Source organism: Protopterus annectens, chromosome 6.part0 (assembly GCF_019279795.1).
Source record: "Protopterus annectens isolate FY-2018-M chromosome 6.part0, PAN1.0, whole genome shotgun sequence".
In the NCBI taxonomy this organism is placed as follows: Eukaryota; Metazoa; Chordata; order Ceratodontiformes; family Protopteridae; genus Protopterus; species Protopterus annectens.
The window spans coordinates 1142484181-1142505503 of NC_056737.1; the positions used below are offsets into that span (position 1 = coordinate 1142484181).

Consider the following 21323-nt stretch of genomic DNA (forward strand, 5'->3'; position numbering starts at 1 on the left):
TCATACTCCTCACTGAAAGTCCATTTGTCAGCTGTCTCTGCCTGCTTACCTCTCAATCTGCCATTACTCTCTAGATTAGAGGTGAAGTTCTTTCGTACAGGGGTCCTTCACATCAGGCCACTGAAGAAACCCATCCGTCCTCCTTGGGATTTGAATTTTATTCTGGAAAAACTCAGTAATGCTCCATTTGAACCAGCAGCTTCAGCCACTTTAAAGATGTGCATTTGGAATACAGTGCTTCTTGTACCTTTAACTTCGGCCAGAAGGGTTGCAGAGTTACAAGCACTCATGGCTAACCCGCCTTACCTAATTTTTCATAAGGATATGGTCTCTCTTCACACAACCCCCACCTTCATGCCTAAAGTGGTCAATGAACTATCCCTTAACCAATCTATTCATTTACCCACTTTCTTTCCTTTCCCACAGAATGACCATGAGAGAGGGCTCCATTCCCTTGATGTTCACAGACAACTTAGATTATGTCTGGATAAGACTAAGAACATCAGCAAGTCCAGCCAGTTGTTTGTATCCTTTCACCCCATGGCTCTGGTGAAAGCTGTAGCCAAACAAAATATCTCTTCATGGATTTCCATCATAATTTCATTCTGCTACTCCTTCCATGGAAAACAGTTGCCCTACACTGTGAGAGCCTACGCCATTAGAGCTATGGCCTCCTCAGGGGCATTCTTCAAAGGGCTAGAGGCAGCCACATGGTCTTCTGGCCACACTTTCACTAAACATTATAAACTGGACTGCATCTCTAGGGCTAGAGCAGGATTTGGTAAAGCCATCCTCCATGAATTCTTAGAGAATGCATCCTCTTCTACCTCCCACAACACATGTTGAGCTTTGGTACTTTCTCTCATGTTAAAATACTGCAACATGAGAATAAAAGGACATAGAATAGTTGTGTAATATCTTACCATAACCATAGATGTCCTTGCCTTCCATGTTGCAGTATTCCTATCCCACCCTCTTATCCCTCTAGGACTTTTTCCCTTTCTGGATGGTATCCTTATCAGTTTACTTTAGACTATTGTCTGACTGAGGCATTCAGTTCTGAGGTCTGTGCATGCAGACATCACATTTATGGCCCATGGTTTATGGTCCCTGCATGTGATGTCCCATACACCATACAGCAGCCAGGCTAAGCTTTGGTATATGAGCTGGACATTCGGGTCGCCTCAGGTGGAGGATCCCTCATGTTAGAATACTGCAACATGGAAGAGAAAGACATCTATGGTTATGGTGGGATTTTACACAACTATTCTTTCAGAGGTGCAAAAGAAGGGATACATAGGATGGTAAGGCTTTGGTTTTGGACTACCTTGCAAAAACACACCCTACTTTTATAATGTACCCTCCTTCATCTTTCACCCAACAGGAATGGGTAACCTACCATGGCAGTTTGTCTGTAGGCACCATATAGCAGTCCCTTTATCTGGTGCACAGCAAACTGGACACTGGCTCCACTAAACTGGTAGAAAGGGGAATATAGAAAAGTAGGAAAGAGAGAGAGAGAGTGTGTGTGTGTGTGTGTGTGTGTGTGTGTGTGTGTGTGTGTGTGTGTGTGTGTGTGTGTGTGTATATATATATATATATATATATATATATATAGAGAGAGAGAGAGAACAAGCGAGAGAATGCGTGCATGCAAGCAGAGGTAGACAGAAAAGGAAAGTAAAGGTAAGTGCATGTGAAGGGGTATAGTGCAGTTCTATTGTGGGTATAGGTTCCCCATGTATATAGAGAAAGGATGATGGGAAGTTTGAAGGAGAAGCAAAGGGCGAAAAGTTGGGGAAGGGGGTAGGCTGCAGGGCAGATAAACATGAAAGACTAACAGGTGACAACTGGCACACAATAAGTGAGGGAGACATGGTAACACACAAACCGAAAAATATAAAACAGACAAATCCAAAACCACCAAGCACTAAAGGAGGGCAATAAAACAAAACAACTAAGACCAATGAAAATTTCTTTCTTTTAATGAAATCACCAAATCTCTAGCACCTTGGCAATCAGCCTTCCTGGCGATCATCTGATAATAAAGCAGACAAATGCCTGGGGATAATGTGGGGCATGGGCAACATGCCAGGTGCTGAACAGCCCAGACAAACATTACTGGGATCCAGTAGATGCAGGTCCTGGTTGTTAGTGGATAATGGTATGGGACAAACCCTGTTCTGGTGGCCCGATAGCAGTAGGTAGCTGGTCTATTGAACTTGCTGTCCATTGCAGGATGGACTGATGTGCAGTTACTCAGCATGTCAATGTCCACTCAGCAGCCACTAACAGCATGAATATTAACTCTGGCTAAGCCAGAGCAGGTGATTGGGGTAGGCTTCTTGCTTGTGAGGAGCCAGACCCCCCCCCCCCAGCAAGGCCTTCCTACCCTGTTCACCCACTTCAGCTGCAGTTTCAGCCTAGCAGTGGTGGGTGTCAGCTGCCATTCCTGAAATTTAGTGGTATCATCATCACCTGTAGAAGGGAGACTCAAAGGGTAGGGCCCTATTACTAATTCTCTCCCACAGATGTTACAAGAGATCTACTACAGGTAAGGAGTCCCCACACCCTGCTGTACTGACAGTCTACTCTTCCTTCTGCAGCAGTCATTTGCATTGTCTTCTTGTACTGCCTGTGGTGAAACATGGAAGAGATATATCAGCTACGACACACAGCTATATGTAAGATGTAGACAGCAGTGCAAAGGTACAGTTACATTTCCAGATGTACATATAATAAAACAGAAGCCTGAAATGGTGCCTACAACCTGGGAAAGTGACTACACTACTACATGTATGTGCAAACAAGCAGAAGTCTAAAGTGGTGCCTACAGGCTGTGAAAATTACATATGCTACCACATATATGTGCAGTGAAGCAGAATCCTGAGGTGTACCCACAACCTTTAAAATTAGCTACACTATCATATGTACATGCACTAAAACAATAGCTTGAGATGGTACTCACAGGCTGAGACCTTAGATATACTCTTGCATGCATGTGTGATGATGTGGAAGCATGATTTGGTGACCATGACCCCATGTTGTCCCACCCTACAAGCAAAACACAATGCCACATCAATATAACAGCTAGTGACAGCATTCAGAGCAGACATATTGACATCCACATCTGCTGACTTGGTATACCTGGGTATCTCTCAGGGGAGCAATAATTTATCAGGATATTGCCCTTAAAGACAGAACAGTTCAAAACAACAGTATAAAGCACAGTAGAAATGGCAAACACTTGTAGTGCCATTTGGGATGTTCTACAGCTCTCTCTCTCTATATCTGCACAATGAAGTAACATGCATATCCTGTAAGGACAATGGCTAACTGTACAGTTATCCATCTGCCTCTAACCAGCCTGGTAGGCCTTCTTGCTAGGGTTATTTCAACACTGTATATACATTTGACAGATCTACAGGTTATTTAGTCTTGATGTAATGCACCACTACTTTGTATGTGTATACTCCTTAATTCTGTATTGACTTTCATGTTAACTAATGTTTATCTGAATATCACTATTCTCCATTTGTAAAATCTGTTTTTTAGTTTTGGCTGAAAAGGCTGTTTGGGCCACCCACATACATGGTTATCAAATAGTAAATAAATAAAGACGAGGTCATACGAACCAGGGTTCCAGTAGGCATTTCCTCAAGTGGCTGTGTAGGCAATGTAGCATTAACTCAATCTCTTTTACACGCCAGACCAATGATCTCTATGGGGTAGTAATATCATCAATCAAAACCGCAAATCTACAAACAAAATGTCAGGCTGTGAGTCGTGCTTTAAATTTGATTTTGAATCATGGTTAGCATATCTTTGCATTGCTGAGTAGTGTGACATGCATATATACCCAGCATGCATTCATGAGCAGGCATGCACAGCATGTCAGTAGTGTAGAGTTGAATGTACCTACATCATACAGCGTCCTTGCAATTTGGTGAAACATAAACTCATAGACATTGCAAGAATCTGGCCTCATTAGCAAAGGAGAAGAGAAGGGAAAACTACAAGCAACCCCTTTCAATACCTGGAACTTTAAAGAAGCCTGAAGTGGCCACCAGGACTTTCTTTCTTAGATTTAAGTTGGGACTGTGCTGCTCTGTGCTCCTGGTGATAGACGAAGCATTAGTTATTTTGTCCTTGCCAGGTCTTTTGGTGACCCTTCCTAAATTAGGTTGCTTACTGGCTGATTCTTGCTTTAGCAGTAACTTTTCTGCTATTAAGACAGACCAATAGCCTAGCTTAGTATTCTTATTCCGCTGGACTGCCCAGACGCTCCCCTACCTAGCAAAATGCCAGACTAAACAAGAACAAGAGAAAGAGGAACTAAAGCAACCCCGTTAACATCTAGGATCTGAGGTGTGCTACAACACAGCATCATGGGATGAAATAATAAATATTGATAACTAAGCATATTTTTTTTTGTGATGTAATTCCACATTCCATGCTGTTTTAAGATCTCCTGTCAGTTTGGTAATAATAAAACCTGTCTTTTATTCCATATCTTCCTATACCAACGTAATCAAACTCCCATTCTTTCTCTCTGAAAGTTTTTATTTGCCTATATTTTTCCTGCTGAAATGTTGGCTGCTGTTTCTGCAATTTTTTTCTGCTTTTGCTGAATTTGATCTACTAGTTATAGAACTTTCATTTGACTTGAAATATTGTGTGTTTCAATTATTGTTGCTGAGCTGTATAGTTGTTACTGTTGCTGAATTTGTTTCCGCTATTGTCAGATTTTCTGTGGTAGCCATGGATCTTTCAGTGCATGGATTATTATATGTATTTCTTTGACTATCTTGACAGCTGACTAACCCCTTCAACTGTAGCATCACTTCAGCTGACTTCCTACTTGAAGTTTCTGTAGTTTTTGTACTCTTGTTTGATAGCTGAGCTACTGATTGTTTAGCTATCTGTAGTCTCAGTTTGATGACTATCTACTTGAAATTCCTGTAGTTGTTATGCTGTCATTGTTGGCTGAGTTTGTGTTATTGTTGCCAGACTTGTTTTGATTATTTAACTAGATGTAGCTTCAGATTTCCTAGCATTAGTAATTTAGTGGTCGACTCCAAAGTTTAAGTAAAACAAAAAACAGCGATCTCTGTGCAGCAACCAAAGCCTTAATAAATACAAATGTTCAAGTAGTGTTATTACCTGAAGAATTGCAACGGCGCCAAAAAAGTACAAATAAAACTTTGATAAACCAGAACAGATAATTCAAGAGTTAAGCACTTTCACCCCCTTTATCTAGGACCTCAATCACATGACCTTGTCCTCGGCTAATTAAGCTATTAAATAAATTTATATTATAAAATTAAAAGTATCCAATATTTAAAAATACAGTATCTAAATACAAGTACTCTTGTAGATATATACTGATTTATCTAATAAAATATATGAAAAAATTAAATGAAAAAACTTTTTAAAAATAATTGTTATAATGTGCCATAAATAAATAATTTCTCATACACTATTAACATGGCATAGAAACACTTGAACTCTCTCTCTATGTAATATGTAAAAAAAAAAAATCTAAAACAAAAAGTATATGTAAAATGGAACACATATTAAAATGTGCCTACAAAAATGCTATATTACTGAACCTGTCTTCCTTAGAATTGGTATAAGTTTAATATTATCATTTAACCCTGGAAGTGTGGCAGCATTGTCTAAATTGCCAATACAACTCCCTAGTTGCTAGTCTGTTTTCTCATGCTGACCAGTAACCCTTTATTCATAGCAAACACTGACATCATTTATGAGAGTTGCAAATATTCATAGGTTCATAAGTAAGTACTAGGCTAGCTGCCCTTGTGGGTCATTTTAAGCCCAGCCGATTTCCATTTTTGTGCTTGAAATAACCTGTCCCATTTGGTTATAGATTGGCCTTACCCATCTTATGGCTGATAATTCTATATTACCCCTAATAAGAATAAATGGGATCATACCGTAGATAATTTGAGGGGACCCATGCATGACAGAAAGCATTTAGAAGATGCCTCTATCCATTAATACTATAAGGAACTGTCCTGGGGTAAATTTTCTGTTTCCCATTCATAGATTTAAGTTGCACTTGAATATTGAGAGGGATGAATTTTGTTTTATGTGGATGGGGGGTCTGTTCCAGAGCAGTGGTATCATTTGAAAGATAAACCTGTCCTTCCAAACAATACTGTTGATGTTGCGGAAGAGGTTTAGATCCTAGACTGAGTATTTTTGATGCAATTTAGCTTGCTGATGTGCAGTAAATCCATCAGTGAAGGGGCGGAGGATGCCTTGTATGTCAGACACAGGTCACCTATTAGCAGTCTGTAGAATACCGAGTATAGTGACAGGGCTTTGAATTGGTCCACGTATGACATGTTGTTTAGGCCTTGTATTCTTTTAGTAAGGTATCCCTGTGGGTATTCCAGTTATTGCACATACCTGGACAGATATATGCCAAAGGAGGCATTATATTCAATGACTGGCATAATGAGGGCTGAGTAAAGGGGGGCAATGACATCACTAGATCTAGACACAATCCCTTTGCTTATAAGCCGTGTGATATAGAAGGGTTTTTTTACAACAATGAACACATGTTGGCCAAAAGTTAGGTTACTGTCCACATAAGTTACCTAATCCCAAACAAGTAGGTCAACTTTTAAGGGTGTTTTGTTGGTGTGGTAGTTCCCTTGGGTAGCTGACAGTTCCAAAGGATACAATAATCCATTTTTGTCATTAAGTTTCAGTCCATTTTTTTTGCATCTGTTATTTATTTGAGACAAACTTTTTTGCAGGATGGTTAAGTTATTTGGGGAGTCAATTACTGCTCTTAGCTTGTAGTCTTTTTTAAACTTAGTCAGCCAGAGCCCTAATTCAAATTGGAAGCCAACAACTCACCTTCCAGTGTGGTGCTAGTAAGAGATCCTACATGCACTGCATAGTACTGCAACAGTAAACCCCTATGCTGATGTACACCATGCACATATTTCAGTCATTTAGACAAACTACTGCATCCACACTTGAATCCTCACCCATATCTACAAAGCATCATAAGCAATGCTCGTCTATACCTGTAAGGTTCAGAAAACCTGAAAATTTCCAGTATAAATTCTTAATCATTGGTGACTCTATAGTTAGACATATGATCTCCACTCTTATTGGGCTGGGCTTGTAGCAGTGAGTGACAGTGCTGTACTTCTCATGTGTTAGAATTTTCAATATAACCAGAGCCTATTGAGTCCTGTACCTTAAATGTGAATACAATAGAGAGAGAGAGAGAGATTCTCCCCTACTTGAACCAAGTAGTGGTATAGCCCCAGAGGATCTGTCTGACCCCTCGTGTCATGTACAGTTGTGGTACTAGCACCACACCAGAGGCCCTGGAGGCAAAAGAAGGCAAGTGGTCCGATAGCCTGGGTAAGGTTACTGCAGAGTCACAAGTCATAGGCTGAGACATATGTCTTGACCTATTTCTATGGCTTTTAGGTAGATAAGAAATAGATGGTGGGGGCACCATATCTGAATCCATCATGTCATGGGACAATAAACTATCCTTCTCAATACCAAATACTGGCTGCATGGTCAGCCCAGTAAAAGGATGGACAGCTCTCACTATTCTCCATCTAAATAGCAATCTAAAGACCATTTCTGTAGGGATACAATTCTGAAAGTTACACTGAGAAAAATGACAGTATTTTCAGCAACACAGTTCAAAGCACAAAATAAATGCACAAAAGTCCCCTAATTTTGTTTAAAAAAGGCTATTATCAGTCAAAATGAATGTCTGTAGCCTAAAACAGTATTATAGGTTCATAGGTTAGTACTAGGCTAACTTCCCTTGCGGGCCATTTTAAGCTTAGCCAATTACCCCATGACAGAATCAAACCCTGCACCTTGTGTTTCAAAGGTAAGCACCTTAACCATTACGCCAACCTCCCACCCTATTAGACGAGAAATAAATCGCAAACTGATTGAAAAATTCCAGTCAGAAATGTGTAACATACAAAATGAGCCAAAATTGCCATTTAAATGAAAAAAATCATTTAAAATGCTGTTCATTTGTTTCAGTAATCATAATATCAAAGAAAAACTGCAATATCAGCAAATTTTCCTGCAAATCCTTCCAATTAAAGCATCCCAAACAGAACCAAGATGCTATCCTCCAAAAAAAGGAAGCCAATCTGGTGGTCCCCTGCCATAAACAAAACTGTACAACAGAAGGAAGAAACTGTTGCAAAAGAGAGTAAAATCTCATGAGTGGAGGAGCTCCCTGGTCAGCCTCAGTAAGAAGCTGAGATCCCTTATAAGATCCTCTAAAGCTAGCTACGAAAACAAAATCGACACATATTCCAAGGACAACCACAAAGCATTCTATAGCTATGTCAAGAATCTCGATGGCAATACCCAGATCTGCTCTGAGTTACAGCACAAAGGCAAGAAAATTACAGAACCAACTGATATTGTCAACATCCTGGCAGATAGGTTCAGTGCTAACTTTACCCCCCTCTCACCCCCTAAAGGGCCCATATCTATACAGGAAGAATGCAGAGTCCCTATAATCACAACTACGCAGGTAAAAGCTGCACTCTCTAAAGCCACAAACACAGCATCCATGGGACTGGACAACATCCCAGGCTGCGTTTTATACGAACTTCAGAATGAACTGACTCCCCACATAAGCACCATGTTCAATAATAGCCTCGAATCAGGATTTGTGCCCACTGAATGACGCACAGCAACAGTTATCCAACTCCACAAAGGGGGAGCCACCACTGATCCCGGGAACTATTGACCTATTAGCCTGACGAGCCTGGTCTGCAAGGCCATGGAATGTATCATCATGGAACTCATAAACAAAGACATTGGTAACCTCCAAACTCTGGATCCCACCCAGTTTGGGTTTGTGAAAGGCAGATCATGCCTTCTTTACCTGATTGACTTCTTTGAGGCAGTAACCAAAGCCGTAGATGAGGGTAAGGTGGTTCACACAGCCTATCTTGACCTCACCAAGGCTTTCAACACCATCCCCCATTCTGGAATTATAGCTAAACTCACTAAGCTAGGTATAAATCCCTACATCACAAGATGGGTTGCCAAATGGCTCACTGACAGAACCCACACTGTAAAAGTTGCAGACTCCAAATATGACCTCAAAGCAGTGACAAGTGGAGTACCACAAGGTTCCGTCCTGGGACCTCTCCTGTTTGGTATCTACTTCTCTGAAGTACAGGCTAATACAGAAGGCCTTTGGCTAATGAAGTTCGCAGATGACTGCAAACTAGGAGCCATAGTCAAGTCCCCAAATGATGTGGACATCCTACAGAGGGGCCTCGCTGAGACAGATGCCTGGTGTCAGAGCCATGGCCTCAAGCTCAATGCCAAAAAGTGCATTGTCATCCCCTTTGGTAAAAACTCTGTACCCATGAACTACCACATAGGCAGCAATCTACTTAACACCGAATGCGTGATGAGAGACCTTGGGACCCAGATGGACAGTAGTCTCTCCTTTGATAGTCACATAGTCACAGCAGTCAGAAAGTCCTTCTACGTGGCACACCTCATCATAAAAGGGTTCTCATCCAGGAAAAAAGGTCAGTGCTCCCCTCTGCTAGACACTCATTAGACCCATTATAGAGTACAACGCCCCTTTTGGAATGTACCTCACAAGACATCTGCAGCAGCTGGAAAGGCCACAGAAGTACCTCACAAAGAGGATTACTGGCCTCAAACAAGTGCCCTACACTGATCGCCTCAAAAAAACTCCAGCTTTACTCCGTAGCATATCGCCTACTCCAAGGTTCTCTCTGCCTAACATATAAAGCTATGTCAAACCCAGAGCTGTTGGACATGCTGCACCTAAAAAAATCCCTCCGAGCTACATGCTCTAGGGACCTAAACCTTGTCACCACAATAAACAGGACATGCTGGAGGGATAGATTCCTGTCCCAGAGACTTCCCATACTCTGGAACAGGCTACCCATCTATGTCAAGCAAAGTTCTTCATTAGCACTCTTCAAGAAAAATCTTGATGAGTGGATGGGGAATAGGAAATACACCCCGGGGATCACTTCTGTGTCTCTGCTTGACAGTGGCACAGGAAAATAACTTTCTTGGGTTTCATAAGCCAGGGAACCTTGTTGGCTAGGCTTACGTAGGCCCTTGGGCCGATAGCTTAGTACCTACCAATGAACCTATATACGCCTTGTCAAAGTCAAAACAAAAGCATATGGAAAATTTCTAATCGAAAAAACTGTCAAAGCAGCAAAATACATTATCCAGGCTATTGGACCACTTGCATTCTTTTACCTCCAGGTTCTCTGGTGTGGTGCTAATACCACAACTGTACATGACATGAGGGTCAGACACATCCTCTGGGGCTATGCCACTACTTGGTTCAGGTAGGGGAGAACCAAACTCTTTAGTTGCAGAGGAACTCGGGTGCAGATTTGTCACCACTGTTGATATGCCTCCCTTCAGGGATTCTCATACTAGTGTAATATATGCAAAAAGAGACAGAATACCCAGCACATTTCAGGGCAAAAGTCTCTGACTGGGTTTTCACCTGAGGTGATGGCTGTGGCAAATCCATTTTTCAGACAATTTAATACAGAGTACAAATCCGGGTTATGAGTAATGCCAAGGCTCAAACCATTGTTCAGCTATCCAGGGATCCTGATATTGAAAAAGATTCGAAATTTGACATTTCAGAAGTGTCAGAGTCTAATCAGTCAGCTTCCTTCAAGGATGGACAAGTGCAGAAAATCTAACAGATGTTCTCTTTTTCCCAAATGCTGCCTAGAGATGCATTCAGTGGGGAGCAATCTTCAGCTTCTCCAGAGGTCAGCAAGGGTATATGATCTTCTGGAAGTTGAAGCCCCGAATATGGCAAACTTTCCTCCATTAATCCCAGTGTTGGAGGATATTTTTAAATAAAGCTTGCAATTCTCCTCTGCTGAATGAGTCTTTACCAAAAAGGTGGTTAAGAATTTCAGGGTGTGTTCAACCATGCCTTATTTGTTCCAAGCCCCCCTGTCTGCAGATCCTGCTGCTGTGTCCACAGCGATATCTTCCAACAGACTAATGTCAACGTCAAACCCAGTCTCTTCAAATAAGCTAGGCAAGTGGCCAGAATCTGAGGGAAAGAAGCTGGCACAGTCCAGCACGGTAACCTTTAAGATGTTTAACTACCAGTGCTTTATAAAGAAGCTTCTGTTAAGGTGTAGGTATAGTTTAGACAAATTCACTGCATCATTGCCTGCTGAGCAAAAAGTCTATGTCAAAGATATTGTGTTCAATGTTTCCTAAGTGTCTAAACATGCTTTAAAGAGTGTGTTGGAAGACGCTAGTATTGTTTCTAGAAATGTAGTGATGTTTGTGGTGATAAGGAGGAATGTCTGGTTGCACAGGCAGCACTTTTCTGATGAGTTAGAAATTGAGATTATGAATGCTCCACTTGATTCTGTTAGTCTGTTTGGATCAGCAGCTAATTCAATCCTTTAACACTGGGATAGCAGAGGTGAACTGATTCAAGGTATGTCTAAAATGGTCCATATTCATAAGCTTCCCTCCATTAAGAAGAATTATTTTCAGAAGCCTGACAAACAGAAGTCCCAACCAAACAAAAAAAAAGGAAATGACAGGATAAGAATTCTGTCAAATGTAACAAGAGAGGTTTCTTTTCCAAAAAGGATAACCCTCTTTCCATCCTACGACTGTGCTGAAGCACGGCAACTCTTTTTTCCTAGTCCCCTGCGGGTGCCACGTCTCGAAAGCTAGCTCTCAACAAAGGTTTTTGACCATCAGCAGTTTCTGACAAATGAGTGTGCAGTATTTTTGGCAGTGGTTACAGGTGGCAGTGGAAGGAACATCGGCCTCATTTCAAGGAGATGCCCCCTCACTCACCAGATCTGGTTACTCCCATCTGTACTCCAACATATGCTGGACTCGGGGGTCATAGGACCGGCCCCTCCTTCAGAAAGAATGAAAGGTTTCTCTTCCAGAATTTTCCTGACTCACAAAAAAAGAGCTGTTGTGGTGACCACTGTTGGACATGCCCTTTCTGAATACTTTTGCCAAGGTCCCAAAGTTCAAGATACCCTGCAGACAGTGCTTCATCTTTTGGCTGACTGCTGCTTCATGGTGACCCTGGACATGAAAGGTACATATCACCATATCCCCTTTACTTAGCATTTCAGGAGATAACTGAGATTATTTGTTGTGTCTGGTTCACACCATCATATCTCTGCATTGCACTTTGGGCTGTCCACAGTGAAGGACATAGCCCGATTTGGAATGTCTTCCACTGTGGTGCTGTAGTCACAGACCTTAGGGTTAGGGCACGGGTCAAGGTAAGGGGATAGCCCTAATAACTATCCCCTAACCTGTGGCCTAACCTTAAGGTCCGTGATTGCTAGCCCGTTCGGCCTAGCGGGTTCGCGAGAGTGCACTTTCGCATTAGTGTGGGTGTACTTTTGAAGTTCGAAGTAGTGAACTTTTGTTCTTCAAAAGTACACACACATATATGTATGTATATATATATATATATATATATATATATATATATATATATATATATATACATACATACATACATACATATATATATACACACACAAATCTATATATATAACCACACATGCACATGTGTATATATATATGTATATATATATATATATATAAAAAGTTCCAAACCATCCGTGCTCGTGTCTTCACAGTGCTCGAGACCAGATACAAAACTCCAAACATGTCCAGCACTAAAATAGCAGACAAATTATCGGCCGTTTTGGAAGAAAGGCTTTATTTAATCCAGAAACAGTCTGCCCCACAGACCGGTTTCGCTCTAACTGAGCGTCATCAGTGTTGAACAGCAGTATGAGCTCACGATGCATATATGCGTGTTACCACAATCACATTTATCTATCTTAAAGGGATACTCAGCAAATAACACCTAAAAGTGAAAACATAAATAATGGTATATTAACCATTATTAAACACATGCTAAATATACTAAACAGTAACTTTTTTTAAACAGTATCACATTCATTTCACATTAGAAAGGCACCCCCACCTAAACATGATATGGATGCATATAATATAATATATTGGTATTAAATCTAAGAATATATCACTTATTCATAGACACCTACAAAAATACATATGTCTTCATTATATGCCTAAATTATACACAAATACATCAATATATGCATAAAAATACAAAATATATATAGGCATACATGAAAATACATATGAACAATTTGAATATAACCTAAATTCACATTAGCTAAAGATGGAACAGTTACCAATGGTCATTTAGACCTGGCTTGAATAAAGCCCCTAAATTTACTATCCATCTGCGCTCTTTATTGGTTAAAATTTTATGTTTAACTATATCCTCTTTAATCCTATCATTTACTTTATCAATACCAACAAAAACAAAATGGGCCGAAGGATGAGTCAATATATGCTTATATAATGCACTTCTCATCCTCTTGCATTTTATATCACTAAGGTGGGTGGCAATTCTTTGTTTAAGATGACACGAAGTTTGTCCAATATAAAATGAACCACATCTACACAAAGCCATATATACCACCCATGAGGTGCTACATGTAACAAAGCACCTAATATCATATACCTTACTAGTGTTGGCTGAAGTAAATGTGGTAGTCTTAGACATCAAATTGCAATATTTGCAGTGTCCACAAAAAGTACTTCCTTTCATAGATGAATCCAATATTATAGGGGTTAAACCTTTTTTGTAATGTGACAAGTATTCCCCTAGATTTTTACCTCTCCTATATCCAAACTGGCACTTATTATCCAATATTGTATGCAATAAGGGGTCATTGTGTAAAATAAACCAATACTTATCAATAACCTGCCTAATTAAATAAGTATTGGTTGCATATGTGGTGATAAATCGGATATTATCACCCTTCTGCATTGGCATTTGTAGATCTATACGATCTTTTAGAAGTAAGTCCCTTTCCAAGGATCTACTTTCATCATAGGCCTCTCTAATATTTCCAGTTTTATAACCCCTAGCTTTGAATCTTAAGGATAAATCCTTAGCCATTACATTATAGTCCTCCACATCAGAACAGATAGTCTTAATTCTCCTAAATTGTGCCTTAGGTATATTCCTGATTGTATGGGGAGGGTGGCAACTGGTGGCATATAGTATAGAGTTTTTGGAAAAAGGTTTTCTATATAAAGAAGTTATTATAGTGCCATCAATAGCCTTAGTAACACTTACATCCAAAAAATCTATGGTAAACAGCTCTAGTTTTCCAACAAACTTGATTCCAAACTTGTTGGAATTCAAATATTCTTTAAACTCTAACCAACTTTCTACGTTGCCTCTCCATACTACCCAGCAATCATCTAGGAACCGTCGCCACATGACAAGTTGTTCAAAAAATGGGAATTGAGTATTATAAATCAACAATTCCTCCAGGTAGCCCATAAACAGGTCAGCATATATGGGCGCAAAAGTAGCCCCCATAGCTGTTCCCTTAACCTGTACATACCATTCATTGTTATATTTGAAAGCATTGTGCTCAAGCACTAGTTTAAGAAGAGAAACCAAGAAGTTCATTTCACACTCTGTATATAGCCCCGATCTCTGTATCCAAAATTCTACCGCCTCTATACCACCCGAGTGCGGAATACTGGTATACAGTGATTGGACATCTAGAGTCCCAAGTTTGCTATCAAAAGACAATTGCAAATCTTCCATCAATTTCAAGAACTGCTTGGTATCCTTAATTCTAGCTCTTACCTGCACTAATAAGGGTTTTAACTTGCTTTCTAGGTACTCAGATAGTGGTTCTGTCAAAGAGCCTCGACCTGAGACTATGGGTCTACCTGGAGGATCATGTAGTTTTTTATGTATTTTGGGCAGAATATAATAGTACTGAAAGGTTGGACATTCAACCTGCAGCTGTTTGACCAGCTCAGAACCAATCAAATTGTCACATACTGCCTGCTGTAAAAATACATCAACAGCACATTTAAATTCTGACGTGGGATCAACATGCAAATGGCTATAAAAACTAGAGTCACTCAACTGTTTAATGGCTTCAGCATCATATTTATTCTTATCCCAAATCACCACTGCACCCCCCTTATCTGCTTTGGTAATTACAATCTGGAAATTTTGTATTAATCTATCCAGGGCCAGTTGTTCATCTCTAGATATATTATAGTTGGCATTTCTAAAAAATTCACCTTGTCTGGTTTGTAAATCTTTTAACACCATTTGTTCAAATATTTTTACAGTACTGTTATATGCTGGTGTAAAATTAGATTTCTTAAAAATAAATTCACTTTTATTAGAAGATGCCAGTTTAACTGCTTGATTAGCAAAATAACATTTTAAATTAAGCATTCTGCTAAAGTTCTTTAAATCACAAACAGTGTCATATTGTGATAAATAAAAAGAAGGCACAAAGTTTAATCCCTTATGCAGCAATTTTAATTCAGAAAAACTGAACTGGTAACTGGTTAAATTAACCACAATATTATTGCTGTCATGGATATTATTGTTATTAAGAGACAAAGCAGAAACCGGTACTGTGGGGCTAACCCCTTCAATAGAACTTAAATGTCCATATGAGTTCTTATGTTTCCGGCCCCCCCTCCTAAAGGGGTTTTAGATTTTTTAGAAAAAGGTAGTTCAGGTGAAACAATAGTTGTAGATTCCGATTCTACCTCTGTATCCGTATTGGAATAACCAGATGACCCATCAGAGGTACTAGTAGTGGTGTGCTTTAAAATGGACCGCACCCTTTTACGTTTGGGTCTTGTTTGTTTCTCAGTCCCAAAATGCACTTCCTTTCTTTCCCTTTTCCAACTAAACACTTTGTCATTCTTAAAGTCATTAATATCTCTATGAAATTTCTTCATTTTACGTGCACTCAATTCAGCTTCGTATTTATCAATGTCCTCCATAAATTTTTTATGCAAATTTTGGTAGTCCGGCATGGATTCAAACTGCAATATACACTCCTGACATTCGTTTAACTCAGCAAACAAAATTGAAAGCTGCTTCTCATAGTAATCAACAAGTAGCGCCATAAACATATTTGAGGCCGCCAACTGTGTATCACGCCATTTTTTAACAAACTCAGAGTCATCTTTGCCCAAACCAGGCTCCAAACGCACTCGCAGACCCCTCGGTACAATTTTGGCTTTCAAATAAGCCTTTAACAACTTATTATGCCACACCATAGAACGTACCTTCTTAGTCAAATCACATAGCCTTCTAAACTGCATCGTAATACCAGTATTCACCTCCGTACCAGTAATAAAGCGAAGGTACGTTCCAAGAGACCAAGTTTGTGTAAAGATATGTGTACATTGAAAGATTTACAGCCTGACATACTTCCCATTAAAAACGGGTACTTTATAATTGAGCATGCCAGTGAGTCAGATGTCAGTGTGAATGAAGATTGTTGTGTTCATCTGAATATATCCTTGTGGACGGCACCTTTCCAATTGACACTAGGGAATGCAAATAGGTGTATCATATTCACTGCCCTTTAGAAGGCAGTGAGAGCAGGAAAATAATTCCAATTGGATATGGCATACTACTATGTAAGACGGAGGAGTGCTACAATCAATTTTGGATTTTGAAAAAGGCACAGTTAACTCTATAAAGAGATATTTAACCAGTAGTTCTGCAAAGGGGTGCTGGTTTCATCTTTGCCAAATTATATGCAGGCAGATTCAGAAACTGCATTTAGCTACTGAGTTTGGAATGAGTATGTGTTTTTGCTATACTCTGTAAACAGATACCTGCTCTAGCCTTTCTATCACCTGATGACATATTTAACACCTATGCTAAAATTGAGAATGATATGCCAGACATTGGTAAACCATTATGTAATTATTTTTAAAGAAAATTATATTATTGGTAGACCTAGGTGTTATGGAATAAGAGGTTCAAGTTCAAAAAGTTTGCCACCTCTATTTGATGTGTCTCTTTGGAATCAGTTTGAAACCTGCAGTCTTGGGTAGCCACATAGCCAAAATGCTATTGAAGGATGGAACAGACGTCTTCGAAGTTTGATGGGAAAGCAGAAACTTTTTATGCTTGACGTGTTGCATGCTATTCAGTTAGAACAGAATCATCTTGAGTACTTGAGAAGTAGGTTGATGTCATGTTTGCCTTCTTCCCCCAAAAGACGTTTGTTACATGACAAGAAAAACGTCTTTGAACATTTGCTATGATGCAGGGATCAGCTGACACCACAAGGTTTCATAGAACTTGTTGCTCAACATTGCACCTTTTGAAAATGTTTCTTGCAGTATGCAAAACCTACAGTGTATGTAGAATGACAGTGAACTTTGATGTTTCAAAAATTGTCTACTTTTCACTAGCATGGATTTTACAGATTTCATTTATCCTTTAATCATCACTAAATGGGGGATGTTACACGTGCATAAATTCAAAAACAAAAAAAAGAATGGTATCTCATCTTCATACTGCATATGTCCAATACTAATGGGGTATACAGGTGCATTAACATATGTAAGTTATACTTTTAAGTCAATGCAATTGTTGACTTAATCATATGAAACCTACAGTTTACTTTTTGGCATATGAATGTTGATGTTGAACTGTGACACGCACGTAGATTTAGAAGCGCTAAAACAGTGTTATTACACAAACACAGAATCTGAAATACCGTTATCTCATTTTCAACATTTTAAGGAAAACATATTTTGTATTTTGACATTTAAACTCAATTTTAACACTACTTGATCAGATAATTTTCAATATATTAATAGTAAACCTCATACATTTTCTAATTGTGACTGTATGCCAAGATATTTTATTTATAGCTACTGGACTATGCATTAAAGTTGTGGTACCTCACTGTTGCCCTCCACTTTGCTACTTGGCTTAGTTGTACTTAGTTGTTTATAGCTCATTGCCGCTAAAATGCAGCCATTTCATTATTCAGAAATTGGTGACAATCAGCTCACATCTATGCAGGTGCTTTTGTTAAAGCAGCCACTGAATTATTGACCACTAACTCATGATTTTTCCCCCCTTAAATAACCAGTTTACTGTTTCTGGCCTGGGGCTTTGACTGTATTGCACAACTGTGCACCAGATGAAGATATGCGTAAACTCAACTTTAAACAGTGCCAAACTGTTGCATTTTTCGTAACATATTACTAAATGATGGTTGAGAATGTAAAATGTTGTATTTGTGCACTTGCTGGCAAATACCACTCCAACCATTTTTTTCTGGGCAAAGGTATGCTATTACCTTTCTCCTCTTAATTTTGACCATAGAGTTTTGTTTTAAGTAGAAGTGTTTTCCAGGACTCTCAGAACATTGGCAAGCACACACTTTACTGAGCAAGAAAAGAAGGGGTAGGTTTGTAAAACATTACTGAAGTGCTTTGGTAGGAGGGGTCAACCCCCCTACACACTATTACTGTATATTGCCTCTGAGATATTCCTAAAAATTCCATAAGTTATGCTTCACAAGGAAAAGGGAGGTGGGTAGGTATAGGAAAACAGCTTCTTTCTCGTCTATAGCATATTGTTTCTGTACTTATGCTATAGAAAATGATTGTTTTTTGCATCATTTTATTGAATATATTCAATTTAAATAGTTTTTCTTAAACTGTACAGTAATTTTCCTGTTTTTTTTTCTTCTTTATTGTAACATTTTGATTTAATTAGTGTTGTCTGCTTTGTAAGTGCTTTTTGTTGCAGAGGTTTCTTTTTTGCTGTTTGTGAGCATTTTCTTGTTACTGTGCTAGTTTTTATTTATTTTTTTTTGCTTGTTTGTTTGTTTGGCCACTGAAACTGGATCATCTTTGTGAGACCACTGATCATTTAAAGGTATTCTGTCCCTTACCCCCACAGGTTTTTGCCTGTGCAGTTAACATACAATATGAGAGGTGAAGGGGGCTTTCCAAGTTCAAAACATATTTTAGTGTTCTGTTTGTTTTATTTTTAGGAACATTTTGTTCCATATGCTTCTCTCAGCAAAATGTCCTTTTTGATGTGCATCATCTGATATGGAAAGTCAAAACAGTAGTCTTTTCAGCATTACCTCTAATCTGGCCACTCTGTCATGCTATTGTTTTATTGCTTACTAACATTGTTTACCTCTACAAATTTGAATGAATATATTATAAACAGCATTGCTTTATTTGTTGTTTTTGTGAGATGGATGTTTGTAACATTATTGTTTTTTTTTTTTTCATTTTAATTTCTTTTCTGCTATTTATATATGTTATGCTGCTTTGCTTAAAGTGCTTTTGGTAAGTTTGTCTCCCTGGGCTTTCTCAGTAACTGCACTCTGCCCAGTAGACTAATTAAGTTAACAAATGTAAAGCTGATTTGGACAGTTCCACAGTGATCTGAAGTTCCAGAAAGAAGAATTGGTGCAGGCTATGTACAAAGACCCAATAACTCAAGTACGAACAGTTCTCAGTCTCACAGAGGGGTTCCCGTTGGGAGTGGGTGTGCACAGAGGGGCTCCATTGGGAATGGTTGTGCATCAGGGTTCAGCTCTGAGCCCACTGCTATTCATACTGTTAATAGATTACATTAGCAAATAAGCTGATTGGGACAGATCAGCAAAGTTGCTTTACTCAGATGATGTGGCATTACAGGCAAACTCTGAACAATAACGTCAGCAAAGGATAGGGGAACGGAATGCAAAACTGAAAACACTTGTGATGAGACTGAGTACAGACAAGACAGTTGTAATGGCAGCAAATCGTGGAGTTCAGAATAAGTTGAAAGTTGAGATATAAGGGGAAATAGTGGAACATGTTAACAGCTTCAAGTATCTTGGAGGGGTAGTTGAGGAGAAGGGAAGTTTGAACAAGGAGGTCAAATCTAGAATCTGAGAGGTGGCAGACAACTGACACAGAATGTCAATGGTAGTATATGACAGAAGAATGCCAAGGAAGTTGAAAAGTAAGGTGTACAAAACAGTGGTGTAACCAGTACTTCTTTACGGTACAGAAATCTGGGCGGTCAAAGCAGAGCAGCTGAGGATACTAGAGGTGATGAAGACACTTTAGTGAAGTAGATTTGGGGCAGATAGGAAGAAGGCAAGAGAACACCAGGGCATCTAACAGTGAGCTGAATGAATTGTGTGAGAGAAGACCTGTAACAGTCAGGCATGACTATCAAAGAAGATAGGAGAGTGGCATTGACTCGAGAGATGGACGGCAACAGGCTGACATGACACCTCGACCCCATACAGAAAATGGGGTAAAAAAAGAGGACCGATGTTAATGATTGCACAGCCCCCATTTGCCTGCATACCCTTTTCTTTTTTAAAGTTTATGTGTGGTATGAGGATCTATTTGTACTTAAAACTGCCGGGTGCTGTAGTCTGTATACAATCTGCTGGGTGCTATATGATATTACACATTTCTTGTTAAGATCTTATTTGGATATTTACTTGTATGTGGACACTTAATAGAACTGTATGGGATAAAACACAGTAATGTGATACTAAGATCCTATTATTATTAATAATTAGTTTCTCTTGCTGTTATTACTATTGTGCCATGAGTAACACATTAAGATTTGCATTAATTTCTCTTGCTGAAAAAAAGAAGTATTGCTGTTCCTTTTCCAAAAATACTCTGAGCTTGTATATGTTGCCGTTGAAGGAGCTTATTTGTTGTTGACTTCATTTTTAATTATATTGCATCACTTCATCTTTTAGTGGTTGAATTAACATGAAAATTTACTCAGAAGGTCATTCTTAGATATTTTTAGTTTGAGCATTTACTTCCAGATTCTTTTGAGCATTAAACCCTATGCAACTCTGTTAATGGTATGCATCTACCAGGTAAAATTTGTCACTGACAGAATACAACTTCAGTGATGGTTAGCATTAGTAAAATAAAATTAAACTGTACATTCAATCACTGGCCTATTTACCTGCTTGTGCTTTAATCACTGGGGACAGATCAAAGTTGATGAATCTAATACTTAGGCACTGGTGTATACATTTATATTTCTTTTCTTTTTAGTAGCATACATTTTGCTTTTCAGGAATAAACCTTTGTTGAAGCATTTATTTATTTATGTTTTGTGTGCTCTAGGTTTGTAGTCAGTAAATTGTCATAGAGTTTGAAAACATAGCTGTGGTTTGTCTGAAGGGATGACTTACATTACTTGTTACAGTATGACCTAAGACATTGAGTGCTGTAAAAAAGGTGCTCAGTCTGTTTATTTCTGTTCCTGTTAATGTGGTAAAATGAGTATAATCCTTGGCTACCTAACTGGGTCTATATTATATTAGTGAACGCTTGAAATTGCGAATGCCATATAA

At 39.1% G+C, this 21323-nt stretch overlaps 1 protein-coding gene across 1 annotated transcript in view; it reads left to right on the forward strand.

Moving 5' to 3' along the window:
* CCDC148 (coiled-coil domain containing 148) overlaps window positions 1–21323 on the forward strand; it is a 2032828-nt gene that overhangs the window by 343062 nt on the left and 1668443 nt on the right. The window lies entirely within an intron of this gene.